Genomic DNA, 11,956 nt, shown 5'->3' with positions numbered 1-11,956 from the left:
GCTTGTCAGTCAGTTTGCCCCTCATTCACCATCCATTCATGGCCACCATGGCACCATCTAGTCCACATTAATATTTTTAAGTATTAGTTAAACGCAGAAGTTAGAAGGACATCACTCTCTCTGTCACTCTCTCTCTGCACCTCCTCTTACCCCACCCCCTCAGAAGGATGTCTTTTCACACAATTGCGGAATGTCTCTATGGGTGTCCTAACAACTAAGGGAGATTTGAGTCTCTTCTAATTTGCTTCCATAAGACATGCACTTCCCAAGCAGTCCTCACAATAGTAAAATACCTTGCGTTAAAACAATCCAGCCAGGACAAAGGATCACCATGTACAGTGGTCTAATATCTCGGGTGCCTCGGAGGAATAATACGCCTTGAATTCTCCAAGAGTGCAAATAGCTAGCAGCATCAGTACCTGATCCTGACACATATGGGAGCAGGCATATAGTCATTCATGTGGTGCAAGGTCTACGTCACAGCTGAGAGAAAGTCATTGGTTAACAAAGCCTGGCTCAAGGCGGGAAGGTGTACTGCTGGCGCTGAATGCACTAAAACAGGTATAGAACAGGCAAAGGGTTTTGAACATGCTCGTAGGCATGCTGCGTTGTTCACTCAACTGTCCAGCAACGCCTGTCAATTTGAAAAATTTAATGCATTTGAACAAAGGTAATTTATTAGCTAGGTCGTAAAGTCAGTGGTAAGCATACAAATAGTTTACCACAAAGAATCTTCCCATCTACTCCTCTACAGACAGAGCTACGATGAAAATAATGATAAGGCGGTGGCATTGCACAAAAACAAAAGAAACAGGGAAGGACTTTACCTGGCGCTGTGTCCATACCTGCCAAGTTTCCATCTTGCTTATGTGTGACTTGGCAAAGTATCAGTGTCCTTTATGCGAGACGTTTTAATGCCTATGTGTGACACTTCAGTTCTGTCCGTGTAATGAGATACGTTACAAAAATTACCCACTTCTGTGCAGAGTTATGGCCGAGGAGTGTGGAAGTAATTGCAAAGCTCTTCAAGTAGTTCACCAATGTAAAAAAAAAACCTTTACTTTGATACCCGACCTGAAAGGATAGTGGGTGCACTGGAAGACGGGGTGCTGAAATGCAACACACAATAATCGAACCGGACAAGAGGAGCACTGCAGACGGGGTATTGCTCACCATTCTGGAGTAGAAGAAACACTATAGTTTAAATCAGCACAAAGGCGCACCGTCCCGAGCGCACTATGCTAAAAAAGGGAAACAAATCTGCCGGATTTTCAATATCTAGGGAAAAAGATACCTATTTCGTTAAGTTTGCCACGGACTCGGCTGTAACTTATTACATTGTAAATGCTGCATGCGCTGACAGTTTGAGCAGTCTGTTGCCGAGTGACTCGGTGACTAAAAGGTATGTCATTACTTACTTTAAAGCATCATCCTACAGCCACGTCACTGCTGTGATGATGCGACGCTGAAGAACTGCAAACTTTATAACATCGTTGTGTTTGACAGGGTGGCTGCATAATGGCTGCTTGATTGCGAGTTCTGTGAAGTACCTGAGCCGTGTTACAAAGAGGGAGGGATGAAGGGAAGGGTGCAGCAGCACTTGCAAGTGGTCCTGGTATCCATGGCTACCTTAGCCCCTGCTCGACCCTGGGCGGTCTCTGACTGTGGAATTTGACAGTTTGCGCACCCAGCTCATGTTGCTCTGGGCCACATTAATGAACAGAGCGCCTCCAGGCATATCAGATCTAATAATTTATGCGTGATATTGAATACTAGTGTAGTGATGCGGGGAAAAGCATTGTTTTGCGTTACCCTAACCCTCGATGCGTGGTACTTGGCTGGGCTGTGTATTGGATGTAGCTTGAGAGAGACGGGGTAGGAAGGAGCAGATGACATTTACATACAGTGAATACCACTCTTCTGCGGCTCCATCGAGGCACGCACAGGCACGTTATGAAGTGATCTGTGCGGAAAGCCAATACCCGTGCATTTCTGATAAAAGAAACAGGAAAAAGAGCACTGTTTTGAAGGTTTCTTTTTTTAGACGCTTCTTAATATAAATCGAGGGCATCGTGAGCATGATGGATTTTGCAGGAAAATCGCAAATTGTGAATTCGCTACAAACTGTGGGTCTGTCAAACAGTCCATCTGGGACAGGGGGCCCCTCCTTCAGAGTAGGGAAACAACAGCGACTTGGTCTGTCAAAGGCTCCTAGTTCCCTCTGTCTTGCTAGGTTGGCGACGGTTCTTCCTCAATCTGCTTGTAGCCCACAAATGGTCTCATTCACATTCAAAATAGCAGGGGTGGGTCTGCTCATCTCTTGCCTCAGTGTTTCTCTGGTGTTTAGGCCTAGATGGTTCTCCCTTGTCAACAACGACTGAGCAGGGAGGACCTTTCTACGCATTGATCTGCCCAAATACAATAAATGTTCCACCTTGAAGCATGTCTTTAAGAGCAAAGTCCCAACAATCTGAAACTCCTTTGCAAAATATATATGCCTGGCTGCCCCCTTTATATTTTCTAGGCTCTCACAAATAATGACATTTTGGATGCCTCATAGCAAGATACAGATAAACGCGATTTGCTTCAAAGGTTTGTCCACAAGTAGCATATTTTCTTACTTTGCTTTGTAACAATATAGGTACTATAGGTACTATCATGGCCTGCTTTCTTATACATAGATCGCCAATGTATGCAAACTCTACTAAACTCAAACTTGTTTCTCAGATATATCAATAGAATTTCTACCGATCTGGTAAACCTGTGTTCTAATAGGTAGAGCACCATGACAACCTCGTTTGACCTGTTTTTTAATGAAATTGCATGCTTTTCGCGACTGAAACCTCAAACTTTGGCTTACGTAGATTTTAGAACTCAGACTTTTTCTTGTGATGTTTCACTGCACTTCACGGATTAACTTGTATTTTCATGCCTCAATAGAATAGAATGTGAGCGTGTTTTTCAGACAAGGGTAGTTGTCTTCGCAGGCTGTTCCAACTTAAAGTTATACTAATTCATGGTTGTTCCTAGATGTCTCAGAACAATTACACACACTGTAATAATATTTATTCCAGCACAGGTGGTGTTAGAGAGAAGCTCCATGTTGTAGTATCATGCATGCTTTCTGAATGTATTTAGATGCCACTAGTTCTCTCTGCTCGATTCTGAAAGGCGTATTCAACGTGAACCATGTACAACGGTAGTAAACATATGGACTCCTTTGTTCAGAACTTTATAACAGTGTTCCTTTGTTCAGAGCCAGTGCTTGAAATGGAAAATTAGAAGTGCAGGTACTCTGTACTAGAGTACCTGCTTGTTTCTGAGAAGTGCCAATACTCCCCAAATAAAAGTATTATGGTTTGCTTGGGAAGTGCAGGTACTCTACCTCTCAAAATAAAAAAAAAGTGCTGGTACTCAGAACCAGACCATTTAAAGCACTGTTGAGAACCTCATAAAAGAACAAGAAGCTTTTCCCCAATGACCGTTGGCGGTGAATCTGTGTCTGATCTCTTTTCTATTTTCGACTTTGTACTTTGCTGCTCTGAACTTTAATGAGGTATTGGCCTGATTCCTGCACTTTAAATGAACGTTGCACTCTGATTCATCAATTAAGAGAATTTGACTACTCAAGTTGAGTTCTGAATAACTAAATTCTGAAAAGAACTTGTTGATTAATGTCTGTTATTTTTGTAGGACCAACTAGGTTCTACTTGGCTATCATTTAAATTGTCATTTACAATGCTTTAATTGAGACTGATCCAGCAGAGACCACCAAAATTTGTATTGGAATTACACTGCTCGATGTCCATCAGTCGCATAAGGTTAAGAACAGCTCCACGACGTCAATAGTAAAGACTGTGCTGTACAAAAGCTTGATGAAATAAAAATGTACAGCTGTTTTCTTCTATTTTTCTGCTCTTGCTTGTTTTCTTCTATTCTTATAACTATTGTTCACCGTTTCCCCTTCTCTTTTTTGGGCCTCTTCATTGTGTGTTTCGTATTAACTAATCACACTTTTTAACAGCCTTCATCTTTCGCTCTATCTTTGCTGCTTCTTAGCTCCCTCCACCTTGCATACTGCAGAATGACAGGTCATACCATAGCATACTGTAGAATGACAGAACATTCTATAGAACACACCACTAACAAACACTAACGAAGCCAACGGATTCTGCCCAGGTGAGACCTACTGGCTTTGCCAATGCTTGTGTAATTTCTTCCATCACTTATTTCTACGCTTCCTCTGCCCTCTGCCGATCGCTTATCTTTCACTCTTCTCTCGATTATCTTCCCTAATTTGCTTGAGTCGCTTGCCACTCCTGCCTGGCTGTTTCTCTTTTTCACTCCTTTCTTCTTCCTTCCCCTCCCCTTCCCCTTTTGCCCCTACTTCGCATCTCCTCCATCCTACAGTTTTCCTCTGCCGTCACTTTCCGTTTCTCCCTGCCCCTCGTTACGTCAGAGGGAATTTCCAGCCAGGAAGTAAGACCGACTGCGAGTCTCGGTGCATGGGCCGCCTCTCACTGAGCAGCGGCAGCAGGAGATAGGGGCGGCCAGATCTGCTCCGAATACCCAACCACAGTACCCCGCTTGTGTGCCCAAACCTGGTGTAGGGGCTGGCTGAAGTGCCCCCACCCCGGGGCGCCCCTCACCTGGCCAGTGGCGCAGGACATGTGACTGCACAGCTGCTGACAGCTCCCCGACGTTACCAGCAGCGCGCTGCCCCCACCCCTGATTCTCCTCTTGGGGGGCGCTCATCGCTGAACCCTCGCCCGGACCACCTCGGAGGCCGGCGGCACTGAACGGGCAGTGCGAACACACCGCACGGTGAGTGTTTGGTGGCTTCGGGGCTCCTCGTCTGTGTGTGCTGTGTGCGTGCAGTGTGCGCACCACTTCAGCCGAGTTCACGGCCAGAGTGGCCCCCGCACTTCCTCATTTGACGGCGCTGGGCTTCAGTCCGCCTCCGCCGCTGCGTGCCCGGACTGCATGGCGAGGATTCTTGTGTGAAAGGAGAGGGCCCTGCGGGGTGTAGGACTCGGAGGTGTCGCAGGGACCAAAGCGCGTACTGCACGAGTGTTGCTTTTCTAAACTGCCGCGGTTTACTTCACCTCGACCTGCTGCTGAAGCCTCCCCTGAGCGCTCGCCAACACTGATGCTTTATGTTCTATGGACCACAGTGTGTTTGGCGGGGAGCGAGGGTCTAACGAGAAGTAATTGCTAGTTGTAAAGAACATTTAATGCATTTTTCACTCCTGTCCTGCTATGAGAAAGGTCTGTAAGCGAGGGAAAGAATGGCTCCAAATACCACTCAAGGCCCTCAACACTTTCTAGATAAAGAAGCGCGCTAAGGATAGACACTTCTACACTTTTAGGGAGTCCGTGCTGTCACTAGCATGTTGGCAATCATGAACATAACAGGACATGACTACAATGTTTGAGTTACTAAATGTGCTCAGAGCTGCCAGTTTTACAGAATAACTACGAGAAAACAATGTTATAGCATTAAAAGTTTGAGGACCCCTTAGGGCAGAGGTCTTCAAACTGGGGGGCGGGCCCCCCTAGAGCGGCCTCAAGTGATCCCAGTGGGGGCGCACTGGCCAAAAGAAATATTATGCAGATAACAGGCCTTTGAAGCAGAAGCACGTTATTGCAGTTTTAAAAAAGGTAACAGTACTTTAATGTTTAAATATGTTTAGACATATTTAAACATTGCCATCTTTATTAAATAATTGTGAAAAATTCTGAGGGGAAGGGGCCAATGATTTTTATTTTTCAACTCGGGGGGCGCGACATTAAAAAGTTTGGAGACCACTGCCTTAGGGTGACGAAGTGCCCTTGGTTTATCAGAAAGTCCCCGCTTTCCACCACCGGTCACAGTACATTTTATTCCCACACACCTCTCACGTGCCCCTTCCTTCTGAGACCAACGAGTCCGGCTGCATAGACTGCATCTGTGAGCAGCGATCGCCCCTACCTGTCCTGAACGTCTGACAGTATTTACGTATGTTTTTACCTACGAGGAAGTGCACGTCAGGCTATCATGACCAGTTCTCTGTGGGATTATGTGTGAATGTGCAGTCTTGAACGTGTGATACATTTTTTGTCTGTTTAAAATATGGGCATTGTTCCTTTCCTAAATAAGGCACGTTGTCGCACGTTTAGAATACAGCCGGATCTTTCTTGGAAACTGCCTTCAACGCAGCCTGGCAGCACTTTGTTACAAAATTGAGAAATTATTTATTTTTAATAGGATTCTTACTTTCGTGGTTATGCAGACCGCAGGCATCAAACAATACGTACTTACGGATGCACAAGTAAAGGCTGTCATTTACCTCCCTGGCCCTGTGAGGTCTGCCCTGTAAACTTGTTGGTTATAGGCGACTAAAGAAAACGTTTAAGAATTTTGGTTAAGGCGTAACATGGAGAAGTAAAGTTTATAAATGTATAATGTGTTTTAATCTGTTTGTACACAACTGGTGATTTGCTGAGGTGTTCGATACAAAAAACTATTATAATCTAGTATGTGTGAACATATTTAGCAGTATTCACAGAAGTAGTTATTGTTGCGGTTCTTTCATTTGACTCTTACTAAATAATTACCACTTTATCCAGTGCTTAATTTGTAAACAAAAACGTGCCGGTGCCAGAAACCCTCCTGTTAAACACGCGGCTGCTGCACTTAAATGTGCGAACACGGAATACTGAGGCAGTGTAATCCTGAAGCCATCTCGGGCCACTTCAATCCATTTAAAGTCACTCCCTGCCCCTTCAGCCCACTCCTGCTGCTTTCTGCTTTCTCCCATTGTGACGCTTTTTCGTTTTTCTCTTCCATCGTCTTTCTCATATATGTCTTTTGCTCGCATTAAAGGCTTGAGGCAAAAAATAAGCGCCGGCCCTCAAAAATAAGTGCCGGTGCTCCGCCCCGGAAACAGCAAGCACAAATTAAGCACTAACTTCATCCCTCTCTGAACTTTATTCGGCCCCCTACAACCACCTTCAACAGACATCATTTACTACTATCAAAAAGTGCACTGCACTCCTTTTGGGCAGGATACATCCAGGATCACCCTATTCATATAAGTCCACTGCTGGTCATTCTCAAGTGACAGCCACCTTCTCTGGCTGGTTCTCTTTTGTCTCGAGCCACTGTGCAAGCCTTGTAATATTCGATGAATCTAACTAAGAGCTAATCCTATTTTGGTTGCACCTCCCACCCCCCATTTGCGCCCAAAATGGATTCACCAGTGACCGGGCTAATTATATATGGCCGGTGTTTCCTTCTGCAATTTACGTCTTTTAACCCATTCTGTAAATCTCTCAAATAAGTAGCGCAAAATGCCAGATTGCAAACTCGACACTTAGTGAATTCATATGCAGTTTGCAGATAAGTTCCCCTTCTGAGCATTCACATTCTGTATCTGCACACCTACTAATTAGCGCACCCTGCCCTGCTTACTGTATATTGTTCCAATGGAAGCTAATACTGCAAGCTCGCTGGATTGTCAAATGTCTTCTTTTTAGCCTCTGACTTTCGGAATTTCGAACATGTACGAGTGCTTTGATTGCACCAATTGCAGAGGAATAAAAACGTATTTATTTACAGTGAACTGTGAAATATGGTAAATATTTTATGGTTCCTTGTGCATTACAGATTTTTATCGTTGTAATGACAGCCCCCTAACCACTGGGCAAAGTTTTAACTTTGTCTAAGCCATTATGATTGGGGTACTTGGAATGGAGGTCCAAATGTTGTGGCAAGGTTTTCATAATTATGTGGCAAAAAATGCAATTTATGTTGTACTTTGGTGGTCATAATTTCACCTGCTTTAGCTAAGCAACATTTTTTTGGTGACGTGTTAGTTTTTCAAATTATGGGACGAATTATATGGCAAATACAGTATATCAATATTTAGTAAACGCTTCAGCCACACAATCACGTAATCTTTCACCATGCCTATTGTTTTATCAACGATTTATTAATGAAAGCGAAACGTAAATAGTCTACTTGTAATCAATGCACATTTGTAGCTGCAGCTAGAAAAAAAGTTTTTTTTTCAAAATAGTTAACTATCCGAACCTTATTAGGTAATACACAAATACATAACGGGTAGCATTTGTACCGTGGTCCAATATTTTCACATCTTGGCTTTCTGTTGCCTAAACTGACAATGTACTAGAAGGTTTGAAACTTGCCATTTGGCGACTCTGAGTTAATTTCTGAAGTGGATGGACCATGTCAGGGGCAATTTTATGGAAACTGCTGGATTGGACAGTTTAGAAAGTTGTCTCTGCTTAGGCTGACCTTGATACTCAGCAGGCATAAACATGGATTCAAAGTAATCCGTTTTAAAATACGCATACAAATATAGATTCAGAAATAAATATTAATTCATGATTCCCAGAGCTGCCAGGGCACCCAAGTCGCAGGTCTGTCAGGGAAGCACTGCAGGAGAGTAATGCCTGGGCTGCCGAAGCAAAGTAACGAAAAGTGGCCACTGCGAATGGGAAATTAAGAACGCTTGGCCGGTGGTGGGCATGCAAGGACAAAGTCACATACCAATTCATTTTCTGCATGTTTGACACTGCTCGAATTGCTGATGTCCTCTAACTTTTTAAAGTTAAATCCCAATGACACCAAGGGTCTATTGACATCAACAATCGTCACGCCTTGGGTCAACAATTGGCTTGCAGTTAAGGGCCAATGTCCTACTCCTAAATTTATGAAAAACATTGGCATCCAGAATTTTTTGAAGTTCATTTTGCCAAAGTAGCAAGTACAAGCTTTTTTTCGGCTCTAGGTGCTAAAAAGTATATGACCTTAGCTACACATTTCCGTGGTAAACATATTTATTCACTCGTGAATAAATTAAAGTAATTCCATGTGCCTGGCTAAACTAGGAAACATCAATAATGTGCTGGTATTTAGTGTCGTACAACCGCGGCACAACTAGTAGTAGGTATTTCTCGTATTGATTATATTTACCTACTCTGCGTGCCTTCACTGGCAAAGGGACAGCAAGGTATTTGTTCATAAATCTTTGATTATTTTGTAAGGCAGTGTATGAAAAATTAGTAGCTTGCCTGTTATCCAAATTCGTTTTTTAACTCTCTACGTCGTGTATTGAGATTTGCAAATCTTGTGCTGTTTATGGTGCCAAAAATTATGTTTTGCTCAACAACGAGGCATTCTCAGTGGCTGCTGCTAAAATGTAGAATTTTCTATCATTTCAGTTTCTTACAAAAATCAATCTCATTGGGGTTAGGAGACTCTTAAACACTTAGATATTCACTGTCTCAAATCTCTTTTTTTCTCTACCTGATTTCATCCTCAGCATTCTTGTCTGAAATAGTTTTAGCAATGCAAAAAAATCATCTGCTTCTTACCCTCCAACTAACCATCAGCATAACATAACAAGAGACTCCACAGCCAGTGTCAAATTCTAGGTAAGAGTTCACGAAATATGAACTTGAGGAGTTTGAACTGTGGTGGTAGACGATACAATATGTCCAGAAGTACACACTAGAAAAGTTACTAAATCATATGAGTGAAAATTTGGTTTTCGAGGACCTTGACATCTAAGATCGCAGGAGGTTGCCTGCAGCTCAAGACCTTAGTTTCCCAGGTCTTGAGGTCCAAGCTTTCATTTGTAATACTGTGTTCAAAGAATGGAGAGAACCAGACACAGCTAACCAGGCTGTAACCTTTGTGACAATTTGTGGAGGTCTAACTTTTTCTATAAGAGGACATTTGATCCTGTCTACTTGGAGTAGACTCTAAGAATGGCAGTAGCAGCCCCAACTAACCCAGTTAGCAAGCAGGTGTAGCATCTGTAGGCTTCTTTGAATATCTTGATTATAATTGTTTTTCAATATTTATGTCCTAGTATTGCTTAAAACCAATCCAGCAGTAAAGAAAGACTGTTGAAACAGTGGTGGTTGTCTTTAGCCCACTGACCATGATGGAGAAGAAAGTTCAACTACTGATATATATTTTGTGTGATACCCTAAGAATGGTGATACTAGTGGCAACTATAAGTATAAGTGCAGTACATCATTACTGGTTTTGTACTCTCAATATTGAATAAGCCCAGATATCGCCTCTCCTCTGTCTTCCCTGTAGGTGTCAAATGTAATTCACGTGCAGTTGGCTTAATTGGTGAAGAAGGAGGACATGGAGGACAGAAAACTTTCATTTTGCCTCTTCCGAGTAACTTTATATTTGGTGGGTTGTTAGTTAAGTGCCTGCAGTACTTCACCTTGCCCACTAGTGTCACAACAGTTCAGGTCATTAAGTGGTAGGGTCTTGCAGTCTAAGTATTCCATTGACATCCAGAAAACACGGTCAAACTCCAGCATCCCAATGTCAACAGTCTTCGAGATTTTTACACTACTTTGGGCCAAGAGATAATGCTGGAGCTCCATAATGCTGGGGCGTCATGTTGGGGGACAAATCTATCTTTGAAGTCTAAGGCAGTTGAGTGCTGGACACCATTCAATGTACATATTAAATAGAGTTTCCATTTTGCCTTTGGAGATTTGGAGTATTGCAGACTGCTGCCCGGCTGTCTGATGAAGTAACTTGTCCTTGCAGCATTAGCTCAACTGATGCTGCAGAAGAGGGCAGTAGTGTAAGTTTGTAGAAATAGGAGAACATTTCTACTCAAGACTGTAAACATATTTGCACAATCCCCATTTATACAAGATGGAGGGTGTGCAGGCAAATACGTCTCTGGTGGTCTAAGTGATTAGTTGCCTTCCAGAGGCTCCCAAGACGCTTACTAGAACATTCCAGTAGCACATCAACATCTACGATTTCTACATTTTACAGCTGGAAGCGAGTGGTAGGAAAGTTATATGCAGAAGACATCCGGGTTCATCTCATATGAACAACTGTCTCATCTATGCTGGTTCTTATAAAAAGACTGGACACGCGGTATGCAGACATCAGGGATCTCATGTGTGGGTGACGTAGATGAAGCTGAATCTGGTTTTGTTCCAAATGTTCAGGTTCATTAGCACACTGTTCCATAGCACCCAAAGAAAACTTCCTTGCCATAGACTGCACAAGTATCAGCTTCATCTCTAAGCTCTTTTGGAGATGTCAAACTGACCCTATTCATCACTGGCTTGAGTTGGAGGTGGGTATGTCATTATCAGCCTTTATGCTTTACTGTACAGGGTTACATCTACGTTTTCTAGCCCATAATACCCTAAATTACTGGTGTCTAACATCATAGATACGTGGATTGTCTCCTTTCTATACAGCCCAACCAAGAGCATCCTTTCAATGACTGAACAAGACCAGCCTCGCTAAGTACAACAGCTTGGATCATCTTGTTCCACAAGTCATCATCATGGACTCCATCAAGAGAACTTTTGAGGAGTGTTGTTACACAAGAGTTTAGTCAATGGCAGGCAGATGTCAGATGAGGCCATTTTTCTTTGAAGTGGTACAGGTAGCCAGTGATTTATCATCCATTTTGGGGGATTCATTCTTCTAGCCCTGGACTAACTGCAGTATTGCCAGAACAGGAAATGTACTGTTTGTGAGTTTTACTAAATTATGGGAGATGGAGGTCACCAGGAATCCAACAGACATGATGAATTGCTATTGCCTATGGGTGGAATATCATCTCATGTCCCTGACGTTCAGGCGCATTTCTGTGTTGGACAGTGTATGGGAAGAAATTCTAAGCCAGAATTTTTTCAGTTTCCCAAGACCTCTTCCTCACAATAGAATTGCTCAACCAATTCACTAACACATTTGGCTGGCAATATAATGGTTCAGAGATTTTGCGTAGAGAACTGTCAGATTTCCATGTGTATAATGACATAGCTTTCTAATATTCCAATAGCCCCTTATTCAGAAAATGAAGACTTATTACCCATTTCCCCTATGAACCATATGTACCTGACACAGTCTGGGTAATTTGCATTTATCTAGGAGTGGATAGCGCCA

The 11,956-nt window shown here is 43.0% G+C and overlaps 1 protein-coding gene across 2 annotated transcripts in view; it reads left to right on the top strand.

The window, feature by feature from the left end:
• Nucleotides 1–4,500: 4,500 nt before the first annotated feature.
• NFKB1 (nuclear factor kappa B subunit 1) overlaps nt 4,501–11,956 on the top strand; it is a 360,666-nt gene continuing 353,210 nt past the window's right edge. Inside the window, exon 1 of one of the 2 annotated variants that reach the window (XM_069230208.1) lies at nt 4,501–4,824. The gene's annotated coding sequence lies outside the window, so the exon portion shown is untranslated. The remainder of the gene's footprint in view (nt 4,825–11,956) is intronic. The other variant, XM_069230209.1, reaches the window with a different exon arrangement.

The sequence above is a fragment of the Pleurodeles waltl genome, chromosome 1_1, assembly GCF_031143425.1.
Source record: "Pleurodeles waltl isolate 20211129_DDA chromosome 1_1, aPleWal1.hap1.20221129, whole genome shotgun sequence".
In the NCBI taxonomy this organism is placed as follows: Eukaryota; Metazoa; Chordata; class Amphibia; order Caudata; family Salamandridae; genus Pleurodeles; species Pleurodeles waltl.
The sequence above is the reverse complement of the archived record's forward strand: the minus strand, read 5'-3'. Positions and strand labels throughout refer to the sequence as shown.